Source organism: Camellia sinensis, chromosome 8, assembly GCF_055761805.1.
Source record: "Camellia sinensis isolate YWXY chromosome 8, ASM5576180v1, whole genome shotgun sequence".
In the NCBI taxonomy this organism is placed as follows: Eukaryota; Viridiplantae; Streptophyta; class Magnoliopsida; order Ericales; family Theaceae; genus Camellia; species Camellia sinensis.
The window spans coordinates 192,459,266-192,472,011 of NC_138968.1; the positions used below are offsets into that span (position 1 = coordinate 192,459,266).

Consider the following 12,746-nt stretch of genomic DNA (forward strand, 5'->3'; position numbering starts at 1 on the left):
GACTAACTCTGAGTTGCCTCCAGACCGGAGTAATTTTACTCTTCCTTGGGCCGAAGTAACATTTATTTCTCCCAGCCGGAGTAACTACGCTTCTCCTGGACCGAAGTAACATTGCTCTCTAGGCCGGAGTATCCTTTACGGCCTTCTTACTTAGTCCTTCGCGTTTTGGGCCTCAAAGCTCAACTTGCAGCTCGGCCCAATCTTTCCCAAAAATTACCCTCTCAAAGTACTAAACTCACAAGCTTGAGTATCAAAAGCATACCTTAGACCCATGGGGGTGCCTCTCTTTTATAGCCAATACAATCCTAGTCCCAATAGGAGCCTGGCCCTAATGGACTTAGGATTACTTCTAATCTGGGACTCCCAGTGGGATTAGGATAAACTCTCTAAGAGTCTTATCTTTACCCAAACTGAAGTCTTCTCCCAATCTAGGACTCTTGTCCATATCCAAGTTGAGTGCCCTCTTCATTCTAGGACTCTTGTCCCTTATCCGCTTATCTCGGATTCCGATATCTTCAGAGGCAACCTCGGCCTAGCCGAGATGACCTCGGCACAACGACCAAGACACGTGGCACCTCGGCTAACATGTCGGCGTCACCTTGCCACGTGTTGGTACTCAGAAAATATATCCCCACAGCAACCAAACCCAATTGCTCAACTTCAAAGCTCCCTCCAGGGCCATGGCAACTACCTCTCCTAGGAAACATGCACCAGCTTATTAGCTCATCACTAACCCACCAAACCTTGACAAATTTGGCCAAAAAACATGGACCCTTGATGCACCTCCGCCTCGGCGAAGTCTCCACCATCGTTGTCTCCTCCCTAGAAACCCCCGAACAGGTTATGAAAACCCATGACCTCATCTTCGCTCAAAGACCTTACCTTCTCGCTTCTCGAATTATATCTTACAATTCTTCAAACATATGATTTGCCCCATACAGTGATTACTGGAGACAACTCCGAAAGATTTGCATAACAGAGGCTCTGAGCTCAAAGCGCGTCAAAACGTTTCGGGGAATTAGGGAAGAGGAGGCAATGAATTTTCTCAGAGACATTTCGTTGAACACAGGGTCGGCAATCAATCTGAGCAAGAGAATTTTCTCGCATACCTATAGGGTTACTGCTAGAGCTGCTTTTGGGAAGAAAAGTAGAGACCAAGAAGAATTCATTGAGGCTATGGATGAAGTTTTAAAGTTATTTGGTGGGTTCAGTGTTGCTGATATGTACCCATTTGTTAAATTGCTTCAGGTGATGAGTGGAATGAGAAGAAAGCTTGAGAAATTGCATAAGAGAGTTGATCAGATACTTGAAAACATTGTTAATGAGCACAGACAGAGGAAGATGGAGAGAGAGAGTGCGAAAGGCGAAGCAGAGGATTTGGTTGATGTTCTTCTGAGAGTTCAGAAGGGTGGAGAGCCTGAGTTTCCATTGACAGACGACAACATCAAAGCTGTCATCTTGGTTAGATTCTTACTTTTTATCAGTCTTTAGACTCACTTTTTAAATCTTAATTAGAGTATATTTAATTATTAATTAATTTTTTTAATACATTATTAAATTGAAAAAAAGTAAATTTGTGTATCATTTGTTTATAAATACAGTAGTCTCTGTGCCACATATAATTCTTTGAAATAAACGGTGCAAATTTTTTTATTTTTTTTAGGATTTTGTTATATCTCTCATTTCACTGCCTCTCAATTAAACCTCTAACGAGGTGACAAATAATTTCGAAAAGAGAAAAAAGTTTGAAAAAAGTTGATTAATTATTATTATTTGTCACTTCATTAAAGATGTAATTAGAAGTGATGAAATGAGAAATAGAATATATATATATATATATATATTTTAAGAGTGAGTGTGAATCAAATATATGTATTTTTATTTATATTTAATTTAATTTTTTAAATAAATAATACTAACAATTGAATAATTTGAATTAACGAAATAAATACTAGGCAAACTCTTAACATCTTGAATTGCAACCTCGAGTTTAATTTATGAAATGGTGGGAGTCTTGTTCTTTTTGAAATTTGAGAAAAAATTTATTGTTCTGTTCATGAACCCAAAAATAAAAAAAACAAAAAAAACTTTGATCTAGTCGTTAGATGGTTCAGTTCGGACAAATGGCTGTACCACGGGCACCAATGATCTGATATCTTAGTTTTAAAAACTCGTAGATGATTCAAGAAATAAATCAATAAAATATAATAATTATAAGTACATAGTTTAAATTATTTCAAAAAATAAAAAAAATATATATTTTTTAAATTATATTTGTCTATTTTTTTTATACTATAAGTGTGACAAAATCATATAATTATAATTATCGGCTCAATTTGTTTTTTTACAAATAATTTACATACAATAAAAAGATCAAATTATTGAATTATCAAAATAAGAGCTGTAACATCCACGGGCTGAGACTAGATCGGTCGTTGCAAGAGTATTTTTTTGCGTTAGCAGAGGGCTAATCGGGACAAGTCTCATGAGTTGGTTAATTTCATGACTTTTTCTAGAAAGTCCATGAGATCTTGCTGATTTTTATTCTCGGTAATTTATTTTTATTTATTTACTTATTTTGTTAAACTTTTTTTTTTTGATCGGCCTTATTTTTTTAAACTTGCACAGCAACTCTGGCAACGTCAAGAGTGTTAGATCTCATGATTTTTATTGTTGATAGTTCAATTCATCTTTTTTTTAACTTCTCAAACAATATTCTCAGTTTGATTTGTCATTCTTTTACTTGCTTAGCAAGTGACCATTTGGGAAGAGGGGGTAAAAAACTGCGTTTTGCGGCATGGGAAAAAAAAGTCATGGGCAGCAAAACGCAAAAAATCATTTGGGAAGTGGCTTAAAACACAAACCTGTGAATTTACATAATTACCCTTCATATTCCCAAAAAATTGTTCAAACACACGATAGGTAAAAAAGTAAATTTCTTGAGTGCCTGTTTGGGAGGTGAGTTTGGAAGTTTTTTTTGGCAAAAACAACAAAAAATTCTATAATATACAAATTATGACTTGGTTATAACTCATAGTGTATTATTTTGATTATTAATCAAAAAGATTTTTTGCTAATTTCTTTTTTTTTTTTTTTTTTTTGGTTATATCTAAAGTGGTATATCATATTTTTAGTTATGCTTCAAATGATGTTTGGTTATGATCTATTATAATATTTTTTATGACAATATTACACGAAAAAGTACTCAAGGTGGATTAACTCAAAAGTAGGATTTATACTTATATCAGTAAGATTGTAAAAATTATTCACATTGATGCGTAAAAAATTATAAATTCAAATCATAAATAGTGTCTTCAAAGGGAATCAGGCACAAAATCTCTATAACCTAATAATTTCAATTTTCGCAGGGTTCAAATTAATTGTGCGATACATCATAATAATCGCAAAATTTTTATTCCAGCCAAATTATTTTTGCATATTTTTTCTAGCAAAACTCATGAATGTGCATTATCAATAATACAATAAATTTAAAATTTTTATGTAAAAATTTTTCAAAAAATCTCAATAGGTACCTTAAATATACACAATCATTTTCGATAAATCATTATTCTTTAATAATGTAACGTCCTCAAAATAAACCCATGAATCATACATTCATGACATCCATAAACTTAAGAGAATAAAGCATATTTTCATTCATCAGAGTATTAAGTACAAAAGTATTACATGTTGACAACAAAAGTAAATGCCCTATGGGCTTACAACCTTCCAAGCTAACACTTGGTAACAAAAAGAGAGTACTAACTCAAATACAAATTAAGCCCTTGGCTTGAATTTACATGTAATACCAAAAAGAGAACAACAAAAGATCTATCCGCCTCAAGCCTCCCAAGCTACGTCCTTGGAGGTGGCATGTCACCTGAACCTGAAAATGATGTCCCATATAGGGTGAGTCAATGCCCAGTAGAGATATACTAAACCAATAATGAGAAATAACTAAAACATTAGCACTTGGAAACCAACTTACAACACATTCCAGTTCCATGACAAATATGTCCATGTTTCATTTCACTTTCCTTTATTTATACAACTTTATTTCATAAACATGGCTCAGAACCTGGCCGAACAATTACAAGAGACTACAACTCATATTAAGACACTTCCATTATTCACAATTCACATGAGCCTACAACTCATATTAAAACACTTCCATACTTCAATTATCTACGTTATGCAAACGTAATCAAGATTTCAGAACTTTCACCCTAGACACTCCAGCCAACTTAGTTATCAATGGAGTCCATCCCATATCTCCTCCCAAACAAGTTTGAGAGTCCATCCCCTATCTCCTCTCAAACCATGGAGTACATCCCCTATCGCCTCTCAAACAATATACATATATAATGTATTTAACACATATCATATACAATAATAAATCAATACACATATTCGATGTATTATTCCAACCGTCATATTCAATGACATATTCCACATGATTAGTTTCAGTTTTCCCTAATCAACATACAGTGTCTACAACAATCAAGACTATCCTCCACCGATAACTCAAAGCAGTTATCTCTAAACAGATAATAATTTTATCAAACAGATGAAACATCAACATTTACATAGGTGGGTGATAAATTAATCCGACTACACTATTTAATTCCATAATTTCCCAATTCCATGGTTTCCAACTCAATTTCACATTCTCATACTTTTCCCCAAATTAATTATGCAAATTAATTTATCACATTAATTAAGACATTTCCCCCTTTTTCAAATATCAACCCTAAGGTCCAATTCATCAATTTCACAACAATAATTCCATTTTCCAAGGTCTCACATACACATGGAGTTTAACATTTGAAAACCCCCTTTTTATAAATAACAAATCAAACCCTAACTTTCCCAAAATCACCATAATCCACCATTTATGCAAAACACATAATATCTATGTCAAAACCCATAGAAAAGAGTAGGTTATCCCTACCTCAAGAGAAGAGACCCAATGGAGAAGATGGTGAAAACTCGAGATGCTCCAAACTCAAAGATTTTCGGATCAAAATGTAGCCCACACCAAGCTCCACATTTCTTACAAAGGGATTAGGATATGAGACCACTAAAACTAGATGGATTTGTAGAGAGAAGGTATGTAGAGAGAGAGAGAGCATCCGGATCTAGGGTTTGAAGATAATAGAGATGAAAAAAATGATGTTTAACCCGCTGCTGTTAACTGATATATTCGAAGCTCGCTCGAGCGAAGGAGTGGTCGCTCGAGCGACCAAACACAAAGAGACCTCGCTCGAGCGCACAAAGCCTCGCTCGAGCCAACAATTCAAAGCTTCAGGTCTGCAACCCAGAAGCACGCTCAAGCGAAGAAAATCTTCCTCGAGCGAAGAAACCCAAAACATAGTCCTCGCTCGCTCGAGCGAAGGAAAGCTCGCTCGAGCCAAGAAATGCAACCTTCAGGTCCAAAACTAGACGCAAACGCAAGCTCGAGCGCAAGACTTCTCGCTCGAGCCACAAGACACAACACTCAACTCTTGCTCGAGCGAAGGAACCAAAACACAGAACTCGCTCGAGTGACAAAAGCCTCGCTTGAGCGAAGAAGCAAAAATCTGGGCAGCAACTATGGGTTTAAACTCACTACCAACCTGTAACACACCTACCCAATACATTCCAAAATTCGAATTCAAGGAATTAAAGGACGGAAACAAGATATACACAAAACCAACACCACGGAACCTAAGTCCGGAATACAACAATCAATGGAGAGAAAACCAGGATTGCTATAGCCTCCCCCCCTTAAAGAATTTCGTCCCCAAAATTAGTTATAAGTTTCAAAAACATGATATCTCAATTCCCAACAATATTACAATTCAATATTCAACAACTTGACCCATTACCGGTCATCTCATCTCTTTTCAAGAGGCAATTCACAATATGATACAACATGCATTATCAACATGCATCTCTTTGAAATTCACCAATTTCAACATATATATTCCACAATCCAATAACATATTCAATGTTAATAACATACTTGCATTTCTACATCATATTTAACATATACAATGCTAAAATAAACTTCCATTCTCAAGGCATACTCAACCATTACAATAGTCCCAAAGTGATTCTAATTATTTATTTTTATTTTTATTTTTATTTAGAAAATAAAAATATGTAGGAATAGAACTACACAAAATTTATTTAAAAGATTAAATATAAATATGTTATGATTGGATTAAGAAGAAAATAAATAAATTAAATATGTAAAGTATTGATTTTTTTTCTTTAATATTATTTTTAAATTATTCATACATATTGTATATAGGTATATAAAATTTAATTAAATATAAATATTTTGTAATAAAAAATTTCATGTTAAATAAAAAAAATAAATATAAATTAATATTAAGACATCAATAAGATAGACAAAAAATATATAAAAAATTAATTTGATCCGTGCGAGGTACATAATTAAGCACATTTTGTTTTATTTATTTATTTATTTGTACATCGAGATAATTTTTTTTTTCAAATATCGTAATAATTAAATTAAAATATCAACTATATAAAAGAAATTTGACAACGACAAAACTAAATACATGATGAAAAAATAAGTATTTTTCCAGTAGAGTCCATATAAAATTGGTTATTATAATTGAAATTCAATTTGCATAGAACTTGTGGAGGGAAAAAATATAAGCCCATGCCCAAGCACAATCATGACAGCCCAAACCAAAAATGATTATCCTAAACGCATCCCTTGAAGCCAACAAAAGACAGCTAGCAATAACTTGTCATCAGATTAAAGCGCATGGGGGACAAAGTAACTATAAAAGATAGCCATATAGAAGACCAAATCTACGAGGCGTTAGAAAAACCTACATCTGATGGTGGGGAGCATAGAACAAATAAGACTAGGATGTAGGCTGGGCCTAGTGAGAAGCAAAATCGTCCAATTAGTTTAATTCTACGGACGTGATGCTCGGCAAATTGACCACTGACATCTGATATCATCCACTACAACAAATTTGAGATTTAAAGACGAAACAAATTTGTCCCAAAATATATATATTTCGTCACTCAAACTAATTACGACGAAAATTTTTCGTCACCCGTTTTGTTGCCAAAGCGTCGTCGCTAAAAGGTCTTAGAGACGAAAAAACAAATTCGTCATTGAAAATGATAAATTTGTGACGAATTTTTTTGTCTCCAATACACTCTGTTGGGAACATACTTATAAGTAATTAGTGACAAAATATTTTGTCATTAAAGGAAGAAATTAGAGACAAAAGTATTTTGTCATAAATATAAGAAATAGAGACGAAATAATTTTGTCACGTTTAATATAAACGAAGACGAAATTTTTTTGTCAAAGAATCTATCAATAGAGACAAAAAGAAATTCATCATTAAAAATGATAAATTTGTGACGAATTTTTTTGTCTCCAATACACTCTATTGGGAACATACTTGTAAGTAATTAGCGACAAAATATTTTGTCATTAAAGAAAGAAATTAGAGACAAAAGTATTTTGTCAAAAATATAAGAAATAGAGATAAAATAATTTTGTCACGTTTAATATAAACGAAGACGAAATTTTTTGTCAAAGAAGCTACTAATAGAGACAAACAAATTCATCATTAAAAATGATGAAATAATGTCAAAAAAAATTCGTCACGCATTGAGGGTAACAGTGACAAAATGTGACAATATTTTTCGTCATGACAAATTCATTTAACGACGAAATAAAGAATTCATGACAAAATTAATCTTCCACCTACGCCAAATAAGAGACGAAAAAACCTTCTTTAGGGATGGAAAATTTTGTCACTAATTCCATAATATTTTTTTCCACATTATATACCTATTTTATCAAAATTTGAATTTTAGTTCAACAAATATAACCATGTTCATGTTGAAACCAGTTGAATATAACAATTCCATCACAACTTAACCTAACCTGTCATCAACACATTTACGAATTAACAAAATGAAAATATCCATTTATCATTACAAATAATTTCATCCTAATACAATAAAATAGTGCAATATCCACAAAATATCCAAAAGTTATAATTTGTACAATTCCACCAAACGTCCAACAATAACTAGTGCAACTCCACAAAATATGTGTATCCTTATCAAACAAAAATGAAAATTCAAGCAAATTACATCATTGTTGCACGTCAAAAATGTCACCCCAATCCAATCTGCAAAAAAATAAAATAAAGCTTTAGTAATTAATTAATTATATAAAAGATTAAAAACATTGGTAACTCATCAATTTACAATTAGATCAATTATACAATTTATCCCTCTAACAAACTTTTTTTTCGAGATTATGAGGACAAAAAATTAATTTTAAGGCTAATTCACAAATGATGCATCCCATTAATGTGCCGTAAGTTCATACAACTTATATTGGTTTCTCTTAAGGTGTTTTTGTTGGTTCTTGTACAAATCTGTGCTTGTGTGATAATTTAGCATTTCGACGGCTTTTTTTGAAGCTTTAAGTTTAGAGAAAAAGAAATATTTTTAAGACTAATTCCCAATTTATACATCACGTGCACCTGTACAAATTGGATGTCCTATGCATGTTTCCATGACTTTCTAATTCTTCAAACATATATTCTTTTATAAAATTTGTTATATTAAAGTTAATACGCTTTACCAAGAAGTATGTCCATTTGTGGATGAGTCCCCTCCACTTCCAAAGTGTCCAGTGAATCCTTTGGTCCTCAAAAAGTTAACAATATCAGCCATTATCTCCCCTTGCTTCTTCCTACCCTCTTTAAGATCTTCTATTTTATTGTTTTGCATTTGTATTTGTTCTTTCTGTGTCTCTATTTGCATCTCAAGGCGCTTCACATAATCATTTGTTTTACCATATATGGTAGTGGTCCTCCTAATAGAGGATGAAGATCTCATGCCAAGTCCCTTCACATAGCCAGACCTTGGCTTTAGGACTTTGATTGACAGCTCTTCTACAGTCAAAGGGGTTGATCCCGGCTGTGAAAGGTGATCAGCCTGTGTCTGTATCATATTTTCATATCAAATATTAAAAAATTAAATAATTATTAGAAAATTAAATAAGATTATAACAAATAGTATTCTAAAATTTTGTTAATAAAAATTGCAATATATACTTACATAATTACACTGTGCTTTAGACGAGATCTACTCATGTGTTTTCTTATTATAGTGAGTTTCCTTGTAAAACTCTGCTAGATCAAGTAACATCTTCTTTTCTTGTGCCTAATTTGATAGACCAAATCTTCTTTTCTCATGCCTAATTAGTTTGTTATTACTAATTTTTCACAATAAATAGAGACAATACTAAATTTTAATAATGCTGCTCTAATATTAATTTTGTAATTTTTTGGCACAACAAACTTTGCCTTCATTTATTTTCTCCTATATCAACTACTTTTTCGAAACAACATAGTACATACATAATCAAAACTTTATTAACTTCATTTAAAACTACATATAGAAAATAAAATAATCATAATAAAGAAAGAGAAAGAGCAACATTATAATATGAGCCAAGTGATTGTTTGGCATGCACTAAAAAATGCTATGAAATTTTTTGACAAATTATTATGAAATTTGTTGATTTGTTATTTCTTTTATTTTTATTTTTTTATTTTATTGATTTCTGAAGTTAGTTGTGTTGCTTGTTGATTTTCAAATCACTTTGAAATGTTTTCTAATTTCTAAATTTTTTGTTGAAAGTTGAGGAGATGGCTAGTATTTCTAGACGACTTTATTAAGCTGATAGATTTAACTATAACTAAATCTTGCACTAAATTTAACACAAGGCATAATAACACTACTGAAAATATAGCAAGCCTTTTAGATAGTCATTAGAGAATAAAATTTTGAACTTTAAACCTCACCATTTGAGAAGCTCTAAGAATCTCAAAATATAGAATCTAAAAAAGGAGGGATGAGCAAAATCTCAATTCTAGGATCTCATTTCCTCATCCTTAGACACAAGTCTCGCATTAATAAATTCACAAAGAATTATCAAGAAAATGCAAAGAATCGAATTACATGTAAAAAAAATTATTCCCTAAAAATTAAACAAGTTCTACCTACTGAAATGATCTCAAGAGCCAGCCTGAACCAAGCCAAATCAATTACTTTAGTTGTTCCTTGTAATCCTACTCTACATATTAACTTAGTGAAAGAATAGCATCAATATAAAGAACATGAACAAGGTCCACGACAAATAATTTAAAAACATATTTAATATTTATATATACAATTCGAATTGCTAACTATCTTTGCCCAAGCCCAAGCCCAATCCAAATCTAATTTGGACTTTTGAATTTCTATCCAAACCCAAACCGAATTTAAAATTATGTTGTCCAGCCTTACAAAATTTCAGACTAGTATCGGGCTGGCAAAGTTACACCTACTCATCCTAAACCTATCTTTAAGCCCACTTGTCTTGTCCCTGATTACAGCACCCCACTCTGTGATCAGGTTAAATGGGTAACCCATGCAGTCATTCCACAAACCCTTGTTTGGTGAGAGTCAAGAGACAGAGCCCATCACATATAGAAGTGTGTAAAGAGATTGCCTTTTGTAACCTTTTTCTTTTTTTCCCTTGTAAGTTGTGTGTCAATCTTCTTCTTTTTTTTTTTTTTTTCCCTATATGCAGTGCAACTCCCTTTGATTTTGTGGGATTTATATGATTTTAATTTCTAATCAAGCAAGAGAAATGTTTTCTATCATGTTTTCTACAATGTTGTCAAGTAGCAAGAAAATCTTGAGGAACATCTTCCTTGTCTGTGCCAATTAGAAGATCACAAACACAATCTTCATCATTTTAAAAGATCGAAATTCTTCATCATTTTAATTTGAATTTTTTAAAAAAAAATTAAATTTGATGAAAAGGCAAGTTCAGAATAAGAGAATAATTTTTAAAAAATTAGAATAGTTCCTATCAAATCAAGTTTTTTAGTCAAATTTGAAATCAAATTCAATGGAACAGTACAGATAATTTGGCAGTTGACAAACAACAACTTCCGATTGTGTTTCCAGTTTGTTTTGACTTTAACAAAACAAGTTGATAAATCATGCAAAGTACACTGCTCACATAGGCATAAAATATTCATTCAAACCTACAATATTCACATAGAGATGATTAACAAATGTAAAAGACTACAACTCAAATGCTCAAAGCTCTTCCAACATTAATCTAGTTCTTACAACTCAAATGCCCAATATAAAAACAAACAGCAGATGCATTTTATCCATCCATCAGTTCAAGCACATAAAGGGACAGATTCCACAGTGCATAAACACAAACAGAAAAACAGAAAAGAGAAGGGCGGAGGGGGATATAAATATAAATATATATATATATACCGAGAGAGAGAGAGAGAGAGAGAGAGAGACGAAACAAGGGTTTTACGAAGAAGGAAGAGAAGAGGGAGTGCCTTACTAGCGTGTGGCTTTGAAGAACCTCGAAAGGGCCTACGCAAATATAAGAAACTGCGTAGCAGTAGTTGAAGCAGATTACAAATTGAAGCCAAGTCCAAGTCGAAGCAGATTACAAATTGACTCAATGGAAAGCGTGATTGCTTTGCTGAGGAAGGAAGCGGACTACATCAATGGACCTTTCCCCTTCACCTACGTCTCCACCGATTCAATTGATTGAAGAAGCGTTTGAATAAACCTTTCCCCTTCACCTACGTCTCCCTTTCTTCTTAGAAACTCTGTGGCTTTTTTTTTTTTTTTTTTTTTTTTGAACTGTATCAGTTTGTTTGATAATAAAAAAATAAATTAAATATATATATATATATATTTTTGGATAAGTGGTGCCAAAAATTGTGTTTGGCTCCAAAAATTGTGTTTGCCATATGTGAAATATGTATGACAATAAATGAAAATGTATTGAAATATATATATTTTTAAAATACTTAAAACATCATTCTTAAATATATTTCCAAATAACATAGACAATTGCAGGTCAATTGATAATTTATTTAGGAAGCAATTGAAAAAAGACCAAATTCCACGTTAGTGTGACTAAATTTAAAAATAATATTCTAAGAATCATCAATATTATTCATGAATAAAATGTGTATTCAAATTTTACTCTTCTAAAAAATATTAGAGAGCTGTAACTTGACAATGAATTTAATGATTAAATTGAAAATTTCAAACATATATTTATATATATATACTAGCTTATCACCCTTGCTATGTACGAGATAATTATAGATATTTATATTTATTTTAGATTTTTTATAATATACAAATTATTTTTTTTAGATTTTTTATAAAAATAATTTGACAATCTTATCACTAACCATAGTGTACGGGAGAAGTTGAAAATGATGCTGCAGTAACTATGCACGGATTATATCTATAATTATTTGTATGAGGGGATTTTGATCAAAGCTCTCAAAAGGCATGTGGATTGAAAAAAGTTAATAAATACTGATTAGGGAATTTTGACTAAATTAATAAATGTAGGCATGTGGATTGGAAAAAATTAATAAATGTTGATTAGGAGATTTTGACCAAATTAATAAATGCTGAGTTTTTTTTTAAATCAAAAATTTTAAAATTAAGATTGGGATATTAAAGCTCTCACAAAGCTTGGGGGATAGATTTAATAAGAATTTATATTTGTTTTAGATATTTTTTTAATATACAAATTATTTTTTAATTTTTTTTCATAAAAATAATTTAACAATCCCTTCAATAACCATAGTGTATGAGAGAAGTTGACAAGGGTGTAGGAGTAGGTATGAGAG

At 31.8% G+C, this 12,746-nt stretch overlaps 1 long non-coding RNA gene and 1 pseudogene across 1 annotated transcript; one reads left to right on the forward strand and one right to left on the reverse strand.

Moving 5' to 3' along the window:
- The first annotated feature begins 282 nt into the window (after positions 1–282).
- Positions 283–1,491, forward strand: LOC114318980 (cytochrome P450 71D9 pseudogene; annotated as a pseudogene).
- Positions 1,492–7,952: 6,461 nt separating this feature from the next.
- Positions 7,953–11,826, reverse strand: LOC114264575 (uncharacterized). The gene is made up of 3 exons (XR_003630051.2): positions 11,426–11,826; positions 8,642–9,003; positions 7,953–8,180 (listed from the first exon to the last, which is right to left on the reverse strand). It is a non-coding gene; the product is annotated as an uncharacterized LOC114264575 (long non-coding RNA).
- Positions 11,827–12,746: the final 920 nt, after the last annotated feature.